Source organism: Ursus americanus, chromosome 26 (genome assembly GCF_024610735.1).
Source record: "Ursus americanus isolate L20-20 chromosome 26, mUrsAme1.1.p, whole genome shotgun sequence".
Taxonomy (NCBI): domain Eukaryota; kingdom Metazoa; phylum Chordata; class Mammalia; order Carnivora; family Ursidae; genus Ursus; species Ursus americanus.
In genome coordinates this window covers 40879822-40902673 of record NC_142152.1, presented here as the reverse complement: position 1 = coordinate 40902673, position 22852 = coordinate 40879822, and the positions used below count along the sequence as shown (strand labels likewise).

At 44.5% G+C, this 22852-nt stretch overlaps 1 protein-coding gene and 1 long non-coding RNA gene across 2 annotated transcripts in view; one reads left to right on the top strand and one right to left on the bottom strand.

Annotated features, from left to right (window-relative positions):
- EVL (Enah/Vasp-like) overlaps window positions 1-22852 on the bottom strand; it is a 143517-nt gene that overhangs the window by 71256 nt on the left and 49409 nt on the right. The window lies entirely within an intron of this gene.
- LOC123778195 (uncharacterized) lies at window positions 175-7511 on the top strand. Its single transcript, XR_006775834.2, has 3 exons — window positions 175-377; window positions 2171-2288; window positions 6287-7511. It is a non-coding gene; the product is annotated as an uncharacterized LOC123778195 (long non-coding RNA).

Here is a 22852-nt window from a genome sequence, read left to right as displayed (position 1 = left end):
AGAGAGAGAAACGAGAGGCTCAGAGCGTAGAGCCCCACCGGCGTGGGCGGCGGAGCCGCTGCGCCACCCGGAACTCCCATGGCCTGGCCTCGAGCCCCAGAGCACTTCCTGTGCGGGTGCAGCAGCGGGGGGTGGGGGGAGCTGCGGGGGTGCGGGTGCCCCACCTGCTCACTGCCTCCCGGCTCAGCCGCCGCCCCCAGACAGGTCTAGGCCTAGCTTTTCCACCTGCTCCAGACAGGGGAGGGTCAGTGTGGACGGCTTCCTCAAGGCTTTTATGAAAAGCCTCCGGGAACTCCGAAGTGCCCTTGCCGATCCTCCGGAGAGAGAAGGCTACATGACGATGTCGTGACAGCTGCTGAAGTTTAACATCGGCTTTGGTATCAGTTTTGCACCTCCGTCGAGGAGACACTTCTCTCTAACGCTACAGCTCCGTCAGCAGCTGAGGGCCTGCCAGGGACATGCGTGAGGAATACCGGAAAACTGGTTCTGTCACTTGTTCACTGAGTGACCCCGGGGCTTTGGTCTCCTCAGCTGTGGGGACGGGGCGCACAGCCCTAACTCTGCCTGCCTCCACCAGGCTGTCGTGGAGATGACGTGGAGATGAGGCCCATTCCCGATCCTTCATTCAGGCCTTGTGCTAGAACCAAGGGAGGAAACACTGAAGAGCACGGCAGTCTTTAAAGTCCTTGAAGGGCTTTAGGAGTCTAGAAAGGAAGACACTGGAATGCTAACGAATACATGTATTAAAATGCTATGACTGAGAGTGAAAAAGCCGCCCAGAGTACTGTCCGAAAGGAAGGGCAGTTCTCGCTGGACAGCTGAAAGCACTCTGAATGTTCAAAATATCTTTTAAAAGGCTTGCAAAAATATGCCTTTCCCTTCGAGCACTGCTTTAGGAGCAAACCACACATTTTGACATAACTGTGCTTTTCATTTTCCTTTAGTTCAAAACATTTGCTATTTTTCCATATGATTTCTTCTTTTTTCTATGGGTTATTTAGAAGCATTTTAATTTCTAACTACTTGGTGTTTTTTAAACATATGTTATTGTTATTTATTTCTAATTTAATTCTATTGTGGTCAAAGAACATACTTAGTATAACTTCTTCTTTTGTTTTTCCTAGTAGGCTTTCAATCCTTTAAAATTTATGGAGACTTGTTTAATGGCCCAGCATGTAGTTTATCTTGGTGAATGTACCGTGTGCACAAGGACGTGTGTGCTAAATTCGGGTATAGTGTTAAAAAACTGTCAGTTAGGTCAAATGGTACTCAGATCTAAGTCCTTTCTGGTTTACTGATTTGTTTTGTCTAATTGTTCTATCAACTGCTGAGAGAAAGGTTTAAAGTCTCCAGCTGGTGACTGTGGATTTGTCTATCACTCTCTTTAGTTCTGTCCGTTTTTACTCCATGTATTTTGAAGCTCTTGTTCGGTACACATACTTTTATGGCTATTGTATCTTCCTGATGCATTGACCCTCTGATCAGTATGAAATGTCCCTCTTTATCACTGGCATCGCTTTTTGTCTTTAAGTTTACTTTACCTGGTATCATGTAGTCATTTGGGTTTTCTTATTGCCTGGTGTATCTTTCTCCGCCCGTACCGGTTTTCTGTTGCTTCCGTAACAAATTACTGCACACTTAGAGCTTAGAACACAAATTTATCTTAGTTTTGTGAGACAATAGGTCAGAAGTCTGACCTAGATCTCAAGGGTCTCACTGAGCTAATATCAAGGTGTTGGAAGTGCTAGCTTTCCTTCTGGAGGCTCTAGAGGAGAATAATTTCCTGGCCTTTTTCAGCTCCAAGAGACCCCCTACACCCCTTCCTCGTGGCCCCTTCCTCCACCTACAAACTATAGTATAGTGTCACTATAACTCCTTCTCCCACCCTAATGTCTCTTCCTGACCACAGCCAGGAAAGGGTCTCCCCCGCTAGCTCTTCCTGTGGTCAGATCTGGATTTTGTGGAGGGAAAGGGGCTTTTATTTTTTCCATCCTTATTGAGGTATAACTGACAAAAATTACATTTATATATATAATTTATATTTGACGTATATGACTGATGTTTTGATAGATGTATGCACTGTGAAATAATCACCATGGTCAAGCTAATTAACATGTCCAGCACTTCACACAGTTACCATTTTCTTTGTTTTTTTTCTTTTCTTTTTTAGGTTCACTGCCTTCAAGGACTCATGTGATTAGACCAGGCCACTGGATAATCACGATAGTTGCCCCATCTCAAGGTGCATCACTCTGATCATACCTGCGAAGTCCCTTTTACCACATAAGGTAACATAGTCACAGCTTCTGGGGATAAGGGTGGGATGGTAGCATCCTTCTGTCTACTACATTTCTGTCTACTTTCAGCCCCTTGTACCTCTGTATTTAAGGAGTATCTTACAGACACTGTACGATTGAGTCTTGCATTTTCATCTGGTCTGACAATCTCTATCTTTTAATTGGAGTGTTTAGTCCATTTACATGTAATTTACTGATATGGTTGGATATAGGTCTACCATTTTGCTATTTGTTTTCTGTCTGTCTCATCTGTTTGGTTTCCCTGTTTCTTTTTTCCTGCGTTCTTTGGGTAAATTAAATACTTTTTAGAATTCCACTTTAATTTCTCTTTTGACTTTTAGCTATCCCTCTTTACATTATTTTTTAGCGGTCTTTCTAGGGATTGCAATATACGTTCTTAACTCTGTACTTTGTATGCTTAGAATTACTTAGTATATACTTAGAATTACTATTGTACCACTTCATGTAAGCATAAGTTTGTAGCAATTGTGTAAATGCACCCCCATCCTTCACAAGTCATCACACACATTCCACAGCTACAATACATTATATGTTATAAATTTTTGCTTTAAATGGTCATATACACATATATACAAATATACATATTTTTAATAAACGGTCTTCCATATTTACCCATTTACTTTTCCTTTCTAGTACTCCTTATCCCTTCCTAAACATCCAAGTTTCCTGGTATTTTTCTTCAGCCTGAGGAGGATAGATCAGGTACACCAGCAACAAATCCACTAGTTTTATTTTATTTGAAAAACACCTTTATTTTGCCAACATACTTGAAGGTACTTTTTTCTGAATAGAGAATTTTGAGATTTCTCTTTTCTTTTATCAGTTAAAAAAAATGTTGTTCTACTCTCTCTGACATCCATGGTTTCTGATAAGAAATCAGCCATCATTTGTATCATTATCCTCTGTATATAATGTATCATATTTCCTCCGGCCATTTTTAGTATTTGCCTTTTCTTTGGTTTCCAGCAATGTGACTGTCATTCGCTGAAGTGTGGTTTTCTTTGTATTTTTCCTTGAGTATATAAGTTCCTTCCTTATATATGGAATTCCTTATATATGTTGAGATCCTTGAATATATAGGTTAAGGTTTTTTCAGCAAAATTGGGAAGGTTTTGGTAATTATTTCTTCCAGCATTATTCTTCTGCCCCATTCCCTTTCTCCTCTTCCTCCGGGATTCCAATCACACCCATGCAGACCTCCTGGTATCATCCCACAAAGCCACCAAGGTTCTGTTAATTTTTTTCAATATTATTTCCCTGGTTTTCAGATTAGGTGATTTCTATTTATCAGTATCCAAGTTCACTAACCCTTTTTAGCACAATCTCTGATCCACTTTTGATCTCATCTGGTGAATTTTAAAATTTTATCTCTAGTACTAGAATTTTTATTTGGTAAATTTTTTACAATTTTCATTTCTCTGTATGTTTGCTCATTTTATTCATCTTCTAAGTCTTTGAACATATGTATAATAGCAACTTGGAAGTACTTGTCTGAAATTCAAACTTCAGAGTCACTTCAGGGTCTACTGAGTGCTTTCCCCCTAAAGTAGGGGCCACATCTTCCGACTCTTTATTTGTCCACTAATTTATGATTGTATGTTAGACACTGTGACGATCTACTGCAGAGAGTCTAGGTAATATGGTCTTCCTTTAGAGGCACTGAATTTGTCCTGGCAGGCAGGTAAATTACTGGCAGATTCTTCTGGTGAGGTCAAGTGTATATTAATTCTTTTTTAAAGTTCTATTTCCATTTTGAACTTAGCCCCATGGTGTGGCCCTTATTCAAGGGCACAGTCTCCACTCCTAAGGTATAGCTGTTCTGGGGTCTCAACTGAATGCCTGCATGCTCTCTTCATTCAGCTGACTAGAATTTCCTACATTTCCCACCACTGCATGAACTCTGGCATCATCATTTGGTCCTTAGCCCTACAGCAGGTAATCTGTGCTAGGCCTCATAGACAAGTCTCATTCTAAACATGCACAGCCAGCCAGCCCTTAATCAACAACCGAAAGTGAATCCCTACACAAAATTCTATCCTTGCTGCTACCACAAGGCTTCCTGTTCTCTAATTCTTTGTCCTGCAACATCCAACTATTTCAGTAGACTAGAGTTCCAATATCTGCCTTCCGAGCTCATTAGGATCAACTTTCAGCTTGAGCCCCACAATTCTGTGCCAAAACCAGAAAGAGGCCCCAGGCAGAAAGCCAGAGCCCTTGTGAGGCTTATCATGTCTCTTCACTCAAGACTCAGAGTCCTGTGCTACCTGTCAATGCCTGAAAACAGCAAGAATTTAATATTTTATGTGAGTTTCAGTATCTGTATATTCAGGTGCTTCATATATTTTGTTCGGTTTCATAGTTTTTGTCAAGAGAGCAAGTCCACGATCATTCCTCTGTCATGGCCTGAAGCAGAAGTCAATGATGATTATTAAACTACCAAAGGGTATTCTCTTTCATTTTCTGAGCATTTCCTGAAGATGCTAGCCCAAGTGTAAACATCTTCACTGTAAGAATATGCCTTTCACTTCCATCTGCTATCCTCCAGTCATGTTATTACTGTCTTTTCTTGGTTTCAATAAGTAGATAAGAGGTAGAGTGATCTCTCTGGGGGCATTCTTTTAACCCTGCCATCTAGTTTTAATAAGGCACATATGTAAAATTATGCGGAGTAAGGAATGTGGAAAGATTTTTGGCTAGGGTGTTATGAGATGTGGATTCTAACCCATGCTTTATCGACATGCTATAGATCCTTGGACATTTATTCCCCCACTCTCAGTCCCGGTTTCCTCATCTGTTCAATGAAAGGAATGTCCATGTTAATAATTATGAACTGCAGGTACAACACCAATTCCTAAATCAATTGTGTCAAGGCAATAGAAAATGTTTGAAAAATAGGATAGGAGCTGTTGACATCTGAAGATCTAGTCAGTGAGAAAGTTAAGAAATGTCCTGTTTAAGGCAGCACCTTATAATGTGTTACTATGAATTGAGCTCAGCACTTAGTACACTGTTTAGGACGTAGCACGTGCAGGGTGAATGCGGACCGCATGATGAATATATGAATGAATGAATGAATGAATGAATGGATGGGAAGATCACCAAACCTCACACAGGATACTAAATGCTAAGGCATTCGGCTCTGCATCTTGAACATAGTAAATGCTCAGTAACCAACAACTGTATTGACTTGGATTGAAAGAGGTGTTTTCCATGTGTCCAGATCCCGAGAGAGCAGAATGGTTGACATCAAATCAGGGAGCTATACTACAGGACACTTTATTTAAGAGATCAAATTCAAAGACTTGTTTTGTGGTTTGGGAAAGTCATCTAACTTCTGTGGATCTTAGCTTCCTTTTCTGTAAACAGACTGTTCTCTTTTCTATTCTCTCTTGGTGGGATGTTTGAGCATAAAAGGGTCTTTGACTAAGAAATACACACAAAAAAATTTGCTTTCTAATACTAGTTTTTCATGAGAATTTGTTTTTTTAAAAAAGAATGTTCTGAGTAGAAGGTCCTCATGTCCTAGGAGTGGAGGAAAAGGGGATGGAGAAAAGGTTGTACAGAATTAGTTACCATCAGTGACACATTATGAAAATCTCCTGGCAATGTTGCATGACCAAATGCAGTCACACCTGGGTTTGCCCTTCAAGACCCAATTTACATATCACCTCTTCAACGAAGTGTTTACTGAGCCCCTAAGATAGACAAAATTACTTCTGCTGTTGTGTTTCTCCTGTATTGTACAATACTATCAATTTCATTGTCACAGATGATTGTCCTTTAGGGAGGGGCTACCATGTTTTATTTATCTTTTATCACCAGTTGTGCTCAGCACCATTCTTGGTATACATACTGTGTGTTCAGAATGTTTGTTAAGCTGCTCTGCGGAAAAGACTGGTGCTCAGGAAGTATGTGAATTGCTAGTGTACACAGAGGGTGCTGATATAGTCTTGTTTTTCAAACGCCAGCCTTTGGAAAGGGAATGTTTGAATCTGGTCTGCCATGCAAGGTACCCTGCTCCAAGTAACTTCCACCCCGACCGAGCTCCTGACCAGACTCATCTGCAGCATAAATAGACATTACTAGCCAAGTCAACTGAATGTTCCAAGGAAATAATGATGAACTCAAGGGGAAGATCAGAATATCTCTGAGAAGTGAAAGCACTATAGAAACTTGGAAGAGAAAGAACAAATGAAGCAACCTCTGATATATAATAGGAAATACATATTTGATCTTTGTTCCTGTTTCTGAACACAGATTAGTGTCATCGTGGGTGGAAGCAATAATTTGTGCCTGGGTCTTAGTTTATAAAGGTGACTGAGTGATGGCGATGCCACTAAAAGAAAAGTTTAATGTTACTCACAGCTCCCCTTGAAACAAGAGGCGTAGTATTAGGGAAGCACCAACATTGTCAGGAGGCAGGAAGGAGCAAGGGGAAAGCACAGGCCACAGCCTTTCTGGGGGTTTCTGTGGGAAAAGCACGGCAGGGTAAGCAAGCAGATTAGAATTGCTAGTTTGAATAATTCCAGCAGGCTTGAGGGGACAGGGACTGTCCCTAGTTGTCTGGGGTAGCTTGGGGCAGGGGAAATCCCGGCTTGGGGACTGTGAGTCAGATAAAGGAGGTGCTGGGGATATGGACTGGGATGGGTTGGCTTGTACATGAAAGGTGCCCCACCAACAGTTTATGGTCTGTAGAAATTGGCTAGCTCTGTGAGGGGCAGCCTCTCCCCAGCTAACAAGGTGCCCCAAAGATGTCAAAACATCAAAAATCTTAAAAAAAAAATACTGGGGATGGAGGCATGGGAAGAGACTGCTTAACAAGTACAGAGCTTCCTTTAGGGGAGATGAAAATGTTTTGAAACTGGATTGTGGTGATGGTTGCACAACACAGAATGTACTCAATAACACGGAACTGCAGATTAAAATGGTTTTTAAAAAGTTTTAAAAAACTGGGGGAAGCAAAAATCTAGTAAAGTTTCTTATTGCCTGAGGTTTAACTGATAAGCAATGATAAGAACCATTTTTAAAGAAAGTGTATCTATAACTTAGGACAGAAATTCCAGATACACCAACTCTTGCGTGTCTGGGTATTAGTCTACACAGAACAGAGGGAGGTAAGAGAATCCTGAAGACTGAGGAGGCCATGGATGTTGAGAAGCCTTAAATCATTGACAACAAAAAATAAGTGTAAATGGGGTGCCTGGGTGGCTCAATCAGTTAAGCATCTGCCTTTGGCTCAGGTCATAATCCCAGGGTCCCAGGATAGAGCCCCACGTTGGACTCTTTGCTCAGTGGGGAGCCTGCTTCTCCCTCTCCCTCTCCCTCTCCCTCTGTCTGCCACTCTCCCTGCCTGTGTGCACTCTCTCTCTCTCCCTCTGCCAAATAAATAAATAAAATATTTAAATTCTTAAAAAAAATAACTGTAAGCAGGGCTCACAATAAGTTAGGAGTAGCAACCAGGAGAATGAAAATAGAGTGTACAATTTTGAATTTGTTTGAAGAAAATTTAATATATATACCCAGAAGGCAGGGCAGGAGGAAAAAAAACAGAAGAAAAAGCATTAAAAACATATAGAGAGAGAAAATATAGAATAAGACAGCAAAAGCAAGTGCTGTTACTCTGGTCTCCAAATATTTTCTGCTTGTGTACCCTCTAGAAATATTTAGGAAAATTATGTATCCTGTTGCATATTTTTTAGGGGGCATCTATAATTTTTCCTGGTAAGTTTAGTTGGCTGCAAAGGATTTAACATTTAGAAACATTATATGCAGTGTATGTGCATTAAGTATGTTAAATTTACATATACAACTTAATATTTGAGCTTAAACTCTTCCTCGTTTTATTTTTTTTTAAGATTTTATTTATTTATTTGAGACAGAGAGAGCATGAGCAGGAGGAGGGGCAGAGGGAGAAGCAGACGCCTTGCTGAGCAGGGACCCAGACATGGGGCTTGATCCCAGGACCCTGGGATCATGCCCTGAGCCGAAGGCAGATGCTTAACTGACTGAGCCACCCAGGTGACCCCAACTCTTTCCTTTTTAAAAATATTTTATTTATTTTAGAGAGAGAGAGCAAGCGTGTGCACAAGTGGGGAAAGAGGGAGAGAGAGAGAGAATCTCAAGCAGACTCTGTGCTGAGCGCAGAGCCCAACACAGGGCCCGATCCCATGACCCTGAGATCATGACCTGAGCTGAAGCCAAGAGTCAGATGCTCAACTGACTGAGCAACCCCGGAACCCCTAAAGATTTTATTTTTAAGTAATCTCTACACCCAACACAGGGCTGGAATTCACAACCCCGAGATCAAGAGTTGCACTCTCTTCCGACCGAGCCAGCCAGCCATCCCTAAGTTCTTTCAATTTATGAAAAAGGTCTGTCATAAAACTTAATTGGCAGAGTCTGTTTACTCGGTCAAATTACTCAGCCAAATCAAATTTACTTGCTATCAGAGAAATTTCAACTAATTTTCCAACTCAGACATGCTTGTACATATCAGTGAGAGCACTCCACCTCTGAAGTCTTTACACAGACAACCAGCGAGGTGAGGCGTGGCGCTGGGCCACGAGTTGGTGGCATTGCTGAAATGAAGGCTGCCCTCTTCGATGCTCTCCATAGCTGCTTCCCCTGCTCTAGAGGACTCTCCTTCAGGGCCAATGCATCCTCAAATCAGTCCTCTGGTCTGCTGAGGGCTGGGATAGCCGGAGGCGCTGAATCTTCCTAAGGTTTGGAAAGGCAGGTGGAGTGCCCTTCTACTCCAGTGAGAACAGAGGAATCCTGAATGGTGGCGTGAGGAAGGGGAGCCAGCACGTCACAGGCACACTGTCATGACAGATCGTGTCGGGATGGAGTGTGTATGGAAGTGGGAACTCTGGAAATGGATTCCTTCACACAGTCCTTGCCAATGTAGCCCCAGGAAGTCTCACCCCCAGGAACACACGTGGCCTGGTTTGTAGGCGGCTGTACTCACGTAATAGTAGTGACCTACCACAAATGGATTAAAAATCACTGGTCAAGAGACAGGGACTGTTGGATTTGATTAAAAAAAAAAAAACAAAAAACAAGAACCAGAGTCATGCAATTGACACAAGACAGTTAAAATGAAAGGATAATTCCAGAATGAAACTTTGAAAATGGAAAAGTTATAAGGCAAATATAAATAAAAGGATACCAGGTTAGCAATTCTGATATCAGACAGATTTTAAGGAGAAAAACATGATTAAGGATCCAGAGGAATATTAATTACTAGAAAAAATAATCAAGACCATGTATGTATGTACTATAGACCCAACTCTTGGTAAAGTAACTGAAAAATTTGGGGGAGAAATAGTTATATAAAAAATCCTACTGAAGACTTAAAAAATACATGATTTCTTAGATATTTTTAAAAATAGATTCAAAGTAAAAAAAAGTGGCATTAACTCCCCACTCAGATGGCCCTTATTTTAAAGTTGTATTTGTTTAAAGTAAGAAAACTCAAACTGTAGAAGATACAGAAGTTAAATTAAGGTCCCTCCCCTCTCCCCTGGCCCTCTCTCCCCAAATATAACCCTTGTTGACACAGGGAAATGGTGTGCAGACTCAGTTCTCATCATCCCAGCCCAGTGTTGCTCCTGTTACATCTCTGTGTCCCCTTGAGGAGGATGGACTAGAGTCAGTCCTGCTTTGGACAGCGGGACCTGAGCAACGTAACATCTCAAACAGTGGTGCACACGCACTGTAACGTGCACGAGCCATGAAGACCAGGCAGAGGGAAAGAAGCCAGGCACAGAGAACCATATTTTCTATGATTCCATTTATGTGATATGTGCAGAGCAGACAAATCCATAAAGACAGAAGCAGATCTGTGGTTGTCTAGGGCTGGGGGAAGGGATTAACAGAACCTGGGGAGTGACTGCTAATGAGTACAGAGCTTGCTTCTGGGGTGACCAAAATGTCCTAAAATACATTGTTGTGATGGTGGCAAGACTGGATATACTAACACCGTTGAACTGTACGGTTTAAGTGGGTGGGATTCCGTGGTTTGTAAATTACATCTCAATAAAGCCATTATTAAAAAATGCTCCAGGGGCACTTTGGGTGGCTCAGTCGGTTAAGTGTCTGACTCCTGGGTTCGGCTCAGGTCATGATCTCAGGGTTATGAGATCGAGCCCCGTGTCAGGCTCTGTGCTCACTGTGGAGTCTGCTTGAGAGTCTCTCTCCTCCACTCCTTCTGCCCCTCTCAGCCCCCCACATGTACTCTCTCTCTCAAATAAATAAAAAAAATTTAAAAGATGCTCCAAATGCAGATGGAAAATGCTTTCAAACGGGTTATAAATTAACAACGTGACTTTAGGATTGTTGGAGAAAACCATCCCGTCATTTTGGCTCCCATCAGAAACAATACTCAGTAGAAAGGACCACCCAGAGTGACAATTCTAAATTATTTCAGCTTTCCAGAAAGTGAAGAGAAAATACAACGAAGCAAGGGCACTTCTGACTACAAAGGTCTCCCCAGAACACAGCAGGTGCAGTGTCCGAGCTCAGGCTTCAAGGCGAGTCTATGAACTCGACCTGAGAACTATTCATTTCTCAGGCCGTACGGTGAGTACTTTAATGTTTCCAAACCTTCTGCCTCCTTTCAGTGGCTTCTAATGGTTTTACTGAGCATTTGAAGAAAACAGGACACTTGGCTAGATTTGGTTGATGACAAATAAAATCAATCCAGAGGAACATAATAACGACAAACCAGCTTTCATCATTCAAATTACTGGAGCTTTTTGTTTGTTTCTCAGAACTTTTTGTTGCGTTTGGTTTTGAATGTATGTCGTTTCTATGAATCTAACAGCTGTACAGGTCTGTGCAATCGCTGCCATGGGAGATTGCCTCCATCCCTCCCCAAACTCCCTCTAGCTATCCCTGAGTGGTCACACCCCCCTCCCCACTCCCAGCAGCCACTGATGTGTCCTCCAGCTCAGTCCCTTTCTTCTGGAGAGTGCCACACTAATGGAAACATATGGCATGTAACCTTTGAAGACAGCTTCCTTCACTCAGCATAATGGCTCTAAGACTCATCTGAGTTGTGTTTATTAAATGATTTGGTTTTGTCTTTTTTTATTTTTGCAGGCTAGTTTTCTGTTGTAGGGCTGTATTACAAATTGCTTCTCCATTAAGTTGAAGAACGTTTGAGTTGGTTTTGGCTGTTATAAACGGAGCTGCTATAAACAGCCCCCCCCCACACATACGGGATGCAAGTTTTCATTTCCATAGGGCAACATAAAGGATCAAGGTTGCGGGGTTCAATGGTGACTGTGTAAGCAACAGTCGCCCTGTTTTCCAGACGGGCTATACCGTTTTCCTGGCTACCAGCAACGCAGGGGCGATGCTGCTGCTCTGCACCCCCGTTGGCCTCTGGTGTCCTCAAGATCTTCCTGCTTCAGCCATTCTAGCAGGTGTGCGGATAGCTCGGTGTAATTTTACTCTGCATTTCTCTAATGACAGCTGGTGCCATGCACCCTTCCATGTGCTTGTGTGCCATCTGTACACCCTCTTCGGTGACATGTCTACTCAAGTCTTTTGCCCACTTACACAGGGCTGTGTTCTTACTGTTAAGTTCAGAGAGTTCTCTCCCATTCTGAAGACAAGGCCTTGTGATGTGCAAATGTTTTCTCCAAATCTATTTCTTGTCTTTTCATTCTCCTAACATTGGCTTTTACAGAATTAACAGTTTTTAATGTTAATTTAAGTCCAATTTGCCTTGTTTTATCTTTCGTGGATGGATGGTGCTTTTGCTCTTACGCATGCGGACCATTTGCCCAACCCAGTGGTCACGAAGACCATTGCAAGTTTTCTTCCAGAAGTTTCATGGTTGGACATTTAGATTTAGAGTCTATTTAGAGGTGACCTGGGTACAGTGTGTGAGGATTGGGCCAAAGTTCATTTTTTTTGCATATCGATGTCTGATTGTTCCAACTCCATTTGTTGACAAGACAGTACTTTCTCCGTTGAATTGCCTCTGCCAGACATTAACTGACAACTGATTTCTGGACTTTCCATCTACGTGTCCAACATCTCCACAAGTCATCTTGAAAAATCCCCAGGCGAGCTGGTTGATACTGCATACGTGTCTTATCAGAGCTCAACCAGGAACAGTGATGGGGGCCTGGACTCATCTATTTTGTGACATAGGCTGTGGAGTATGTAACCCTTTCTCTCTGCAGGTTGGTCTGCACATGGAATATTGAGATCAGTTTTTGGTATCACAATATGAGAGGTACTTGCACCTGAAAGCATTCTGGAATGGGGATTGAGCTGAGGGGGCCAACAGAGATCCCAACACAGGAGGATGGGCTGAGGAAAATGGGGCATCAGCCCGGAGAGATAAAAGGAGAATAAGAACACTTGCTCTGGGCCTCTGAAATGGAGCTCCCTGGAAAGAAAGAATCCTTCTTTCCTGTGATCCCTAGGAGACGATTAGGGCCAGTGGCTACAACCAGGCACTGTGCTAGGTACTGGGAGTTCAGAGATGGACAAGATATGCTTTTGCTTTCAGTAGAGGGGAGCCACAGGGAAACTATTTTGGTTTGACATAGGCCATCCAGCCAATTTTAAGAAGCCAGATAAAATGACTTGCTTTGACTTTGCGCGATAGCTAAAGATGGCCTATCAGCTCTATGTTCAGCAAATGACTCGTTCTGCCTTTGGGTTTAATGGCCAAATGAAAGTACTGAGGTCATGTGACAGAAAGAGATCTGCCCAAGGTCTCAAACAGTGCTTGCACAACTGAGCTTGGAAACCAAGCCTCCCAATGCTGAGACCAGAATTCCTTTTTATTATCTGTTAAAATCTTTTTTTTAAAAGATTTTATTTATTTATTTATTTGACAGAGAGAGAGAGAGAGCACACAAGCAGAGGGAGAAGCAGGCAGAGGGAGAGGGAGAAGCAGGGCTTGATCCCAAGACCCCATGATCATAACCTGAGCTGAAGGCAGACACTTTACCAACTGAGCCACCCGGGTGCCCCAGAACCCTATCTGTTAAAATTCTTAATCAGCACTGTGTTTGCTGAAGAATAAATAACCCAATGCTTTTTTGCAAATCCTGTTTCTGGGCTTCCTCTGACCCTTCAGGTTTTCAGTCTTGCAGGCTCACTGTCTCAGAGAGGCCTTTAAAAGAGAAAAGGATCCTCTACTTTGAAATTTCAATCCTTGTTTTCAGTGACAAGATGAGAAAAAAAAAATCATATCAAATCAGACAGGTCTTTTCTGAAGATTTTATTTCTGCCCTGAGCTGCTTCTGGGTCACCTACTGCTCTAATTATGCTGGACGTAAACCTGGCTTTCATGAGATTCAGGATATGGCTGGAGGAAAAAGTTGTCAAGACTACTTAAGATCATCAGTGCTCACACTGGGCTCAGAGCATTCCAGGAATTCACTGATTCATTCCATAATTCATTCCACTGGTTAACCACAAACACAGACACACAGGGAGAACAGACATCACTGACGGATTTAGTCTTACTAATATACCCAGGGCAGGACAGAGCTGGAAAACAGTAACACTTTGGTTTAAGGCTAGTCCCATCCCCAAGCTCCTCACGTGAGCAGCATGGAACAGGAGAAAGCTAGGACTTGAGGTTGCCAGCCCCACTTCTTCCCTTCCAAAGTGTCCTCACTCCAAAGGGAGCAGTAACCCCAGGGCTTTCCAGCTGACAGAGCTCTGGTGAGGATCAGCAGAGATGATGGATGGGCAAAGTGCCTTGCACCCTGAGAAGCACTGCACCTAGGTGAGAGATTTATTCATTTAACAAATGTGTTGGGCACCTATTAAAAGACACGCATCGTGCTGAACACCAAGGATATCCAGTTAAATAAAACAGATCCCTGCACTCGAGAAGACAATGAGATGTGGCAAGTTCGATGATGAGAAAAGCACAGGGTAGGAGGACCAGTGGGGGCCTTCGCCAGTCTGGGCAGGAAGAAAAGACGACTGTGAAGACAGGGCAGGAACAGAGGATTAAGGCAGGAGACAGTGTACTAGGTTCCAGAAGGTTCTCAGTCTCCTTATTTTATTTACTACTCAAAACCATCTGCAGAGTGGGCAGACCCCTACTGTATCACAAAGCAGAGGCTTCAAGGAAGTTGCTAACTAGCCCACAAGGCACAGCCCTCACAACGGAGTAACCCAACCCCAGTGTCAACTGTGCCAGGCCGACAAAGCCTGCTGTGAAGGAAACTGAGGCCCACGGAGGAGAAGCAACTAGTCCAAAAGGCTGAAGTCAGTTAGCGACAGGGCTGAAACCTGAACGCAGGTCTGTGACCCAGCACCTCAGACAGGTTCCCAGGTTATATGGACACGGGTCTGCAGCTGGGCAGCACAGGAAGGGAGCACGGTGGCTGATGGGGCTGAATGATGGGACAAGAAAAACTGTCTCCATGGAGGAACACCACCACCAGACAGAGCCATGATCGAGGAAGGCAGAGAGAAAGGGGGGACAGGAAGCAGCAAAGGAAGGAAGTGGGCAGCCGTCAGTCTATTTCTGCTCTCAGATAGAGCACCCTCTAACATTTCTATAGTGATCTGCATTTAAAGAAGCTGGTTGTTTACATAAGAAACCAGGGATGTACTGTATGGTGACTAACATAATATAATAAAAAAACATTAAAAAAAAAAAAGAAGCTGGTTGCACACCCAATTATCACAACTAGGGAGGTGGGTGAGGCAAAAATTAATATTCTTACTTTCTGGAGCATAGAAGAGCGAAGCACTTTACCCAGAGCTATGCAGAGAGGCAGAACTCCATGTTAGATACTCTCGCAGGCGGCAGGTGCCTCACGCCAGCCCCACCCCAGACACCTGTTCCTAGATTTGCCTGCAGTCCGTGGAGGCAGGACAAGTCTCTGAAGGGACTCTCCTGTGAGCTCAAAGGAGACACTAGGAGCAGGAAGGCAAGCCCTCAAAAGCTGAGGAACTGACGTAGGAACAGAGGCACTGCAGACTGGGCTCCACGCCCTGGGTCTCAGGATCGGGGATCTAACTGCAGGTGAGCCCCTGCCTTCCTCCTGACGGCGAAGGAGCCACACGACTGCCTTTAGGAGCACTCCCTGCTCTAAGAATGCAGTCCATTCTATTTTAAAATTCTCTTGTCCTGGAGCCAAAGATACTACTTTCAAGGATGGCTAACAAAAACCATTACTACTAGGAGGGCAGCTAGGATAGCTTAGTTCCTTAGTCTAGGCTGACAGGAAATAAAATCACCTTGTTAATAAATCAATTTTCAAAAAACCGAAATCCTTAAAAAGTCTTGGCCCAAGTTTCCTGACGGCTGTTTCAAGCAGTTTCACAGAGGACTGATTTAACTCCCTCTCGTGCTAACATTTCTGCGACAAATGATGCACTGACGAATGAGCCAGCCCAGTGGCGGGCTGGGCAGCAGGACACAAACTATAGCTGCTCTAGGGCCTTCGGCAGACCAGGCACCTCTCAGGGCCTTGCTCCCCTCCTCTTTCACGGGAGGGACTGGGTGTGCAGCCCTCCAGAGCACGCCCAGCGCTGACGCCCCAGAACTATTCTAAGCCTCGCCTGGTCTCAGCCTTGGTGTCTTCATTTCTACTCTGCTAATGAAGATGAAATACAACAAGGAATGGGAAAGGTTCTTGGAAAGTAGACCACTTCACTTGCCAGAGAAGCTTGTCAGGGAGCTGGGATGCCGAAAACTGCTTTATTAATAATACGAACGGCCGCCTGTCCAGACGCCAGCTGACTCCTGAGCAGGGGCCCTGAGCGCTGGTTCCTAACTTAGGAAGCGCACTCACCGGTGTGTCAGCAGAGGTCCTGCACCGACTGCTCCCAAGTACTGACCGTGTCAGCGTCTGCAGGAGTTACCCCGTCCCTGTCACAAAGCCAAACAAAAGCTCTCCCCGTGGCATCGTTCTACCTTACATGGTAATGGGGTCTTCTTAGTAGAGAGGGGGCATTACATTCCACGTAACCCTGGGTGTGTGTTCTCCAAGCAACAGCCACCATCTGACACTCGCGTCCTAGCCTGCAGCACTCTCTCCAATCAACTTCCAGTGAATTCCACTTCCATGTCATCAGTCTGGATCTGGCTAATAAGAGTTCGGGATTTAAAAATTAAAAAAAAAAAAAAAAAATCCCGTCACCCAGGCCCAGAATCTATGAACCAGTGTATTTGTTTTTGACACATGCCACTAAAAGCCTTCCATATTAACAACAGGCACCCAAGTCTGCTGGGCTCTGCCTCCTCTGGGTGTCCACGCATGCAACACTCCAGTGGAAACTTCTCAAAGTCATTGGTCTTGAAGTCACCTATTAGACAGTGACTCGATGCAGCTTCTCCCTTTCACAGAGCCTCAAGGAGTTCATAAACTGTCGTTCCTCACACAAATTTTCAGCTCTTGCTAGTAACACCCTGCCTCTACTCCCACCCAATCTCCGTCTTTATAACACTGAGTTCACTGACAGGAAATGGGCCCTTGATCGAGGTTCTGCCCAGACTGCTTCAGAAGAGACACAGCTGGGAGCCCTGCAAGGGGCCTACGGAGGGGCAGATGCCCCGCTACATCCATCCGTGTCTATCACCGCCATTCTGTCCTCTGGGGAACCCTGGGTGGCAGCCCACGCACTGCACGTCTGCAGGGCACGGCTGGAGGTGGGGGACTGCAGTGGGCCCTTTGAGGGGCTGGGCGAGCTGGGGCAGGGCCTGTGTTGGCTCTTCTCTGCAGCCCCACCCTGAGTGTGCCCAACCCATGTTTATTTTCCTGAAGACTTTGGTCGAAGCCCTCTGGACACTTTTCACACGGGATCGCAGAGCAAGGGATTATTGTTCTGTGTGTATGTGTACATGTTTAAGCAAAAGCTCTGCTTAAGAAATGTTACATGTCATGAAAAATTTAAATATTTAAAAAGAGAGTAAAACAACCCCCGCCCGATCCCAGCTCCCTCAGCTGGAGGCAACTAGAGGCACACGCTGAGAGATCCTGCGGGTTCGGTTCCAGACCCCTGCAGTAGAGTGGATACTGCAATAAAGCGAGTGCCCACACAAGTCATGTTTATACTCTTACTGTAGTCTAGTAAGTGTCCACAAGAACAATGTACATACCTTAATTTAAAATACTTTATTGCTAAAAAATGCTAACCATCATCTGAGTTTTCAGCAAGTTATAATCACTGATCGCAGATCACATAATATAATAATGAAAAAGCTTGAAGTATTGTGAGAATTACCAAAATGTGAAGCTCCTGAAAAAATGGCACCCACAGACTTGTTGGACGCAGAGTTGCCACGGACATTCAGTTTGGAAAAACACCCTGCAGTACCTGGGAACTGCAATAAGACGAGGTGCACCTGTCCTGGGTACTAGTACTCGGTATTCCTTTTGTGTACGTTCTTGCCCAACCCTCTCTTGCGCGCTCAAGCCTGTGTGTGCACCCTGCTCTACACCCGCAGTGCAGAGATGGGCTCTGGGAACCACACACCTCCTGGAACTGTAGGTAATTCTGTCGTTTGAGCATGTTGTAGTTTTTAGGGGATTGTATTAATAACTTCCAGTAATTTCTCAAAGGTGCTCCTAACCTCTAAGAAGAGACCTTCTCATCACAAAAAGCATATGAATTGCCCTCAGCCCAGGACTGCTACGGAGCACGTCATTTCCTCACCCTGCTAGATCACTGAGCCCACACGAGGGGGTTTCAGGAGGCAGCGTTTCCACTGTGCTCCTGCCGGTAACAGAGAAATCTGGAGCAACCTGTAGAGTATTTGGAAACTTTGAGTATCTACACAAATGTGATACAGGGCAAGGAACACTGCATAAACCTGGGAATTCTGTTTGGCCGGCTCTCTGAAGTCCATTTGCTAAACACAACAATGTAATAGACGTCTGTGAGTCACTTTCTAGATCTCAGTTCCCTGGGACTCTGGAGCTGCACTGCTCATCCCACAGCCTCGAGCCACACATGAGCAGGAGCTCTTGAAATGTAGCAGTCCTACCTGAGAAATGATGCTGACCTAAAAGACATACCAGACTTCAAAGGCTTACTACAAAAAAGTCAGGCAATATAGCTCATTAATAAGTGTTCCATTGATTACATGCCGAAATTACACTATTTGGGATATGTTAGTCACATCATTAATTTTATCTGTTCTTTTAACTTTTCTTTTTCCTTCCTCCCTCCCTCCCTTCCTTCCTAGATTTTATTTATTTATCTGAGAGAGTGAGCACAGAGGGAAAGTGAGAGAGAGAAGCAGACCCCCTGCTGAGCAGGCACCCTGACACCGGGGCTTGATCCCAGGACCCTGAGATTATGACCTGAGACGAAGGCAGACGCTTAACCAACTAAGCCACCCAGGTGCCCAAATGCTTTTTACTTTTCTTAAAAGGGCTCCTAAATATTTACAATTCCAGGCATGGCTCACATTTGTGGCTTGTGCTATGTCTCTGTTGGACAGCACTGGTCTATGTTCTCCATCAGTGAGGACTTAATTCCCACCTTATGAAATGTTCTACTCTCTGCAAATCAAAAGCAAAGCTTTCAGATGGAATTTTCTAAGGTAGGTACTATAATTGGCACACAAAAAATCAGTTCACCAAAGATACCAGGGAAAATACACTAAGTCAGCTGAATTTATTTACAGGGTCCAAGTTCATGGTGAAGTCTGTTTGGCAATACCCAGTTAAAATTGAAAATGTCACATCCAGGACATACCTCTAATATAATCTCTTTTAGAAGACGTTTATTGAACTCCTACGGTGTGCTGGGCCCTTCACATTTATCATTATGATTTCCATTAAATGGAGACTCAGAGAGCAGCCCAAGACCACTCACCCTGTAAGCACGGCGTCGTTGAACCCAGGTCTGCGCACCACAGCATGCTCTGTCTCATCGCTCCCTCAGCTGACATTCTGCTTTTTTATGTTTTCACCACACTTTACAGTTTACAAACTACTTTCAGATATATCACATCATTCAATTATCCAAACCGTTCTGTGAAGTAGACATGGAGGTTATCCATCACCATATTCAAAGGAGGGCATCACAAGCCCAGGGGGAAGAACTTGCCCTATGTCTCACGGCTAACTAGAGCATAATCTCACACCAGGAGTTCCGAAAAAAAGTTCACTATCTTCTCAAAAGTTTCCTCTCTGCTCTACCAACCATAACTTTCTCCTTTTAATTAATACTGATTGCTTTCCTGGTCTCAGAGACCAATGGAACAACAGAAGGAGGGCCTTTATTGTCAATAATAACCATGTTCATATTCAATGACAATGCAACTATTTCTAAACACATATTATATATTCTTATGTTAATGTAGTAATAGCACGTGACCTTATAGCATGCTAGTATATGTATTATTACACCCACTGTTTTGTTTGCATTGGATCCTACCTATGGCATCATAACAATTCGAAAGAGGAAGAAACTGAGGCATAGAATTACTTATGGATCAAACAAATTAAGAAAATAGTAGTAAAGGTAATGAAGGGTAAAACGGAGAAGCATCGAGAAGATATGTTTCCTCTTGGTCCCTAATGTCCCAGGGAAGGTGTCTGGCCAGCCACACTTTGGTGCAGACAGGGGATATGTAAAAGCAAAAGGACAGAAAGAGCCATAAAAAGGCTTAATTTCTTGGGAGTGATTGTATGCATTGTGTGGGAGTCAGGTTGTGCTTTATTGTTTTGTTCTGTTTGTCCAGGTGAGTTTTCTGAAGAGCCGCGAGCAGCCACCCTCTGCCCTCTCTGTGCCCTAGTGCCTCAAGTCAAAACTTGGGGAAAACAGTGAGAACCGGAAGTGATGCGAATCCAAGAGGAGCAGGTGCAGCCTGAGTGCAGCGCAGAGGGAGACTGGTCGAGCCCAGAGAGAGGGTGCGGGCAGAGGAGTAACCGCCCCGTGTATTACGATCAGGGAGTAAGGAAGAGTTCAGAAGAGAAAAAAGTACAATAATTTTAAAAAACAAGCAGGACAGAGAAAGCAGAGAAACAGACGGAGCTTGTGGGAGTCTGTAGAGGGGAGTAAAGTGCCCGCAACACCACCACCCTGTACGGAGGCATCTGGAAGCTCGCACAGGAGTGGAGACCAGCAAGGCCACGAGCGGGGCCTCGGGGTCGGCCGCACCACCCTGGACGCACAGCCAGAGAGAAGAGATGGGCTCAGAGGCTGGTCGAGTCCCGGTGAGGAACCCACTGCCCCCTTCAGTATTGGGGATGGGCCTCACTGCGGCTGTTTCTTTGGAACTTTCCTGCGTGGGGTTTACTGGACACTCCAGCAGCTGTTCTTTTACCCGTATTGTGCATTGGACCTACTCATTTTGTTTCAAGTTCCACCTTATGAAGCCTAACAAGGATTGCTGTCATTAGAAAATGACTGAACTTCATCTTAACCAATAGTGGGAAAGCCAGAAAACTGAAATTACGGGGTAGATGAGGAACCTTGTTTAAATGGCGTTTATCATCTGTGGGTTCTCCGAAAAGCCAGCCTGTTCTTCCCCATCTGTTTTCCCTTCACGTCTCATGCTCTGCTGGTGTCCTGATGAATGACTATTTTCTTCTCTAAACTGTTATGTGCAGGGGCCAGTCTCTTGCTATATTCAAGAGAACCCAAAGGAAGTCATTAAAATATCAAGAACTTAAAACTTGCCACTGAATTTCTAATCCCTATGGGTAAACACACAGCCATATTCTTTCTTGACAGCATCTCTCTCTCTCTCTCTCTCTCTCTCTCTCACACACACACACACACACACACACACACTGACATCCCAGGGCACGCAGAGTCCGAAGTTGTACCTGAAACCATCCCAGATAGCTTCCCACCCAAGCTGGGTCCTTTGCAGAGTGTTTAAGGATCTCAGTGGAAGTTCTAATATTATTAAGCTCTGTTTGAGCTTTTTACTGTGAGCTGTTATTAATTTTTCAGTTAATAAAACTTACTTATTAAAAAGAAAAATGTTTAAAGGGGCAAAGTGACAGGTGAAGTGCGAATGGGTCGCAGCCCTGCTTGCCATGTTAAGAGAACACCTGATTTAGGATTCAGGCCTGGCGGTCATGACCGAGTGGGCATTAAAGGGGCAGTGGTGTTGGCCTGCTGTGCCTGCCGGCCTCAGCCCCTCACCCCTTCGCCCCCGCTTTTTAATACGGCAGGTCTGGGCGTCTTCAGCCGAGCAGAGCTGGGAAAGTCTGCCCAGACAATGGCATGATTAAGATCAGTTTGCCTGAAACCTGCCGTATTAGTTTTGCCCATGCTTAGCAATTCTCTCCACTTGCCACAACTTCCTTAATTTCTGGTTTCTTCTCCTAATTCTACAGGGTATGCTCAGTGTGTGTTTTATTAAACGGATGGAGCTGGTCACCAGTGCCTCTGGCTCCCTTGGCAGGGGCCCAGGATCCAGGATTCAGCTCTCCATCCGAAGGCATCCTATCCAGGGCTGATTTCTGCACAGCCTTCCCTTGTCTATGCTTTCCCCTTGTTACGGGGCCAGGGAAGAAAGGCAACAGAATAGGAATTAGTAGACATGAGCTCTAGTCCTGGCTCTGCTAGTAACTTCCCTGGTGACCAGGACCAAGTTCTGACCCTTTCTAGGTTTGTTCTCATCTGTAAAACGGAGGTAATTTCTAACTAGCTGAGTGTGGTGTTAATTAAATAATATATTGTAAATGAGCTCTGGGCACTTCATGGCTGAATCAACAGAAGCTAGCCCAGCTGTATCCTAAGGTCTAGCTCCGAATGGATAAAAGGAGCTAACTATGGATTGCCTGGACACAGAGGGCGTTCACTATCACCTCTCTTTCCCACTGGAAATGCCTCAAGGGACCCTGACAAGCGTGCTTCAGGGAAGTGAGAAGTAAACACTGTGTCCAAACAAGTGTCTCCTAGAGCTCTAAACCAGGGGTTACTTACGGAGCTCTGCTGGTTCTCACACTGCCTTTCTTCCTCAGAGAGCTCACCCCAGGCCTTCATGGGCTGTCCCTCATGGTCTTGAGTACGCTTAACAGCCTCCTTTCTTTCTTCTAAGGGTACCTGTCTTACTCAGCTCAGGCTGCCATAACAAAACACCAGACTGGGGGGCTTTGAAGCAGAAATGTATTTTGTTACAGTTCTAGAGGCTGCAAACCCAAGATCAAGGTGCTGGCAGGGCTGGTTTCCCCTGCGGCCTCTCTCCTTAGCTTACAGATGCCTCCTCACCCGTGTCTTCATGCGCCCTCTTCTCTGTGTGCGAGCACTCCTGGCATCGCTTCTTATGAGGACACCGATCCTGCTGCATCAGGGCCCTACCCTTATGACCGCATTTAGCCTTAATTACCTACTTGATTAACTTACTTACCTAACTAATTAAGCTTCATTACCTACTTAACTCCAAATACGGTCGCACTGGGGGTCAGGGGCTTCAACCTCTGAATTTGGCCGTGGGGGGGCGGGGGGGGGGACACACACAATTCAGTCCGTAATACGGTGCTAGACCACAGTCCTCAGTTAAACACCCAGATGGATACAAAACTGCAAATGTGGTCTGAAGACGGAAGGGATGGGCATCTTTCTGG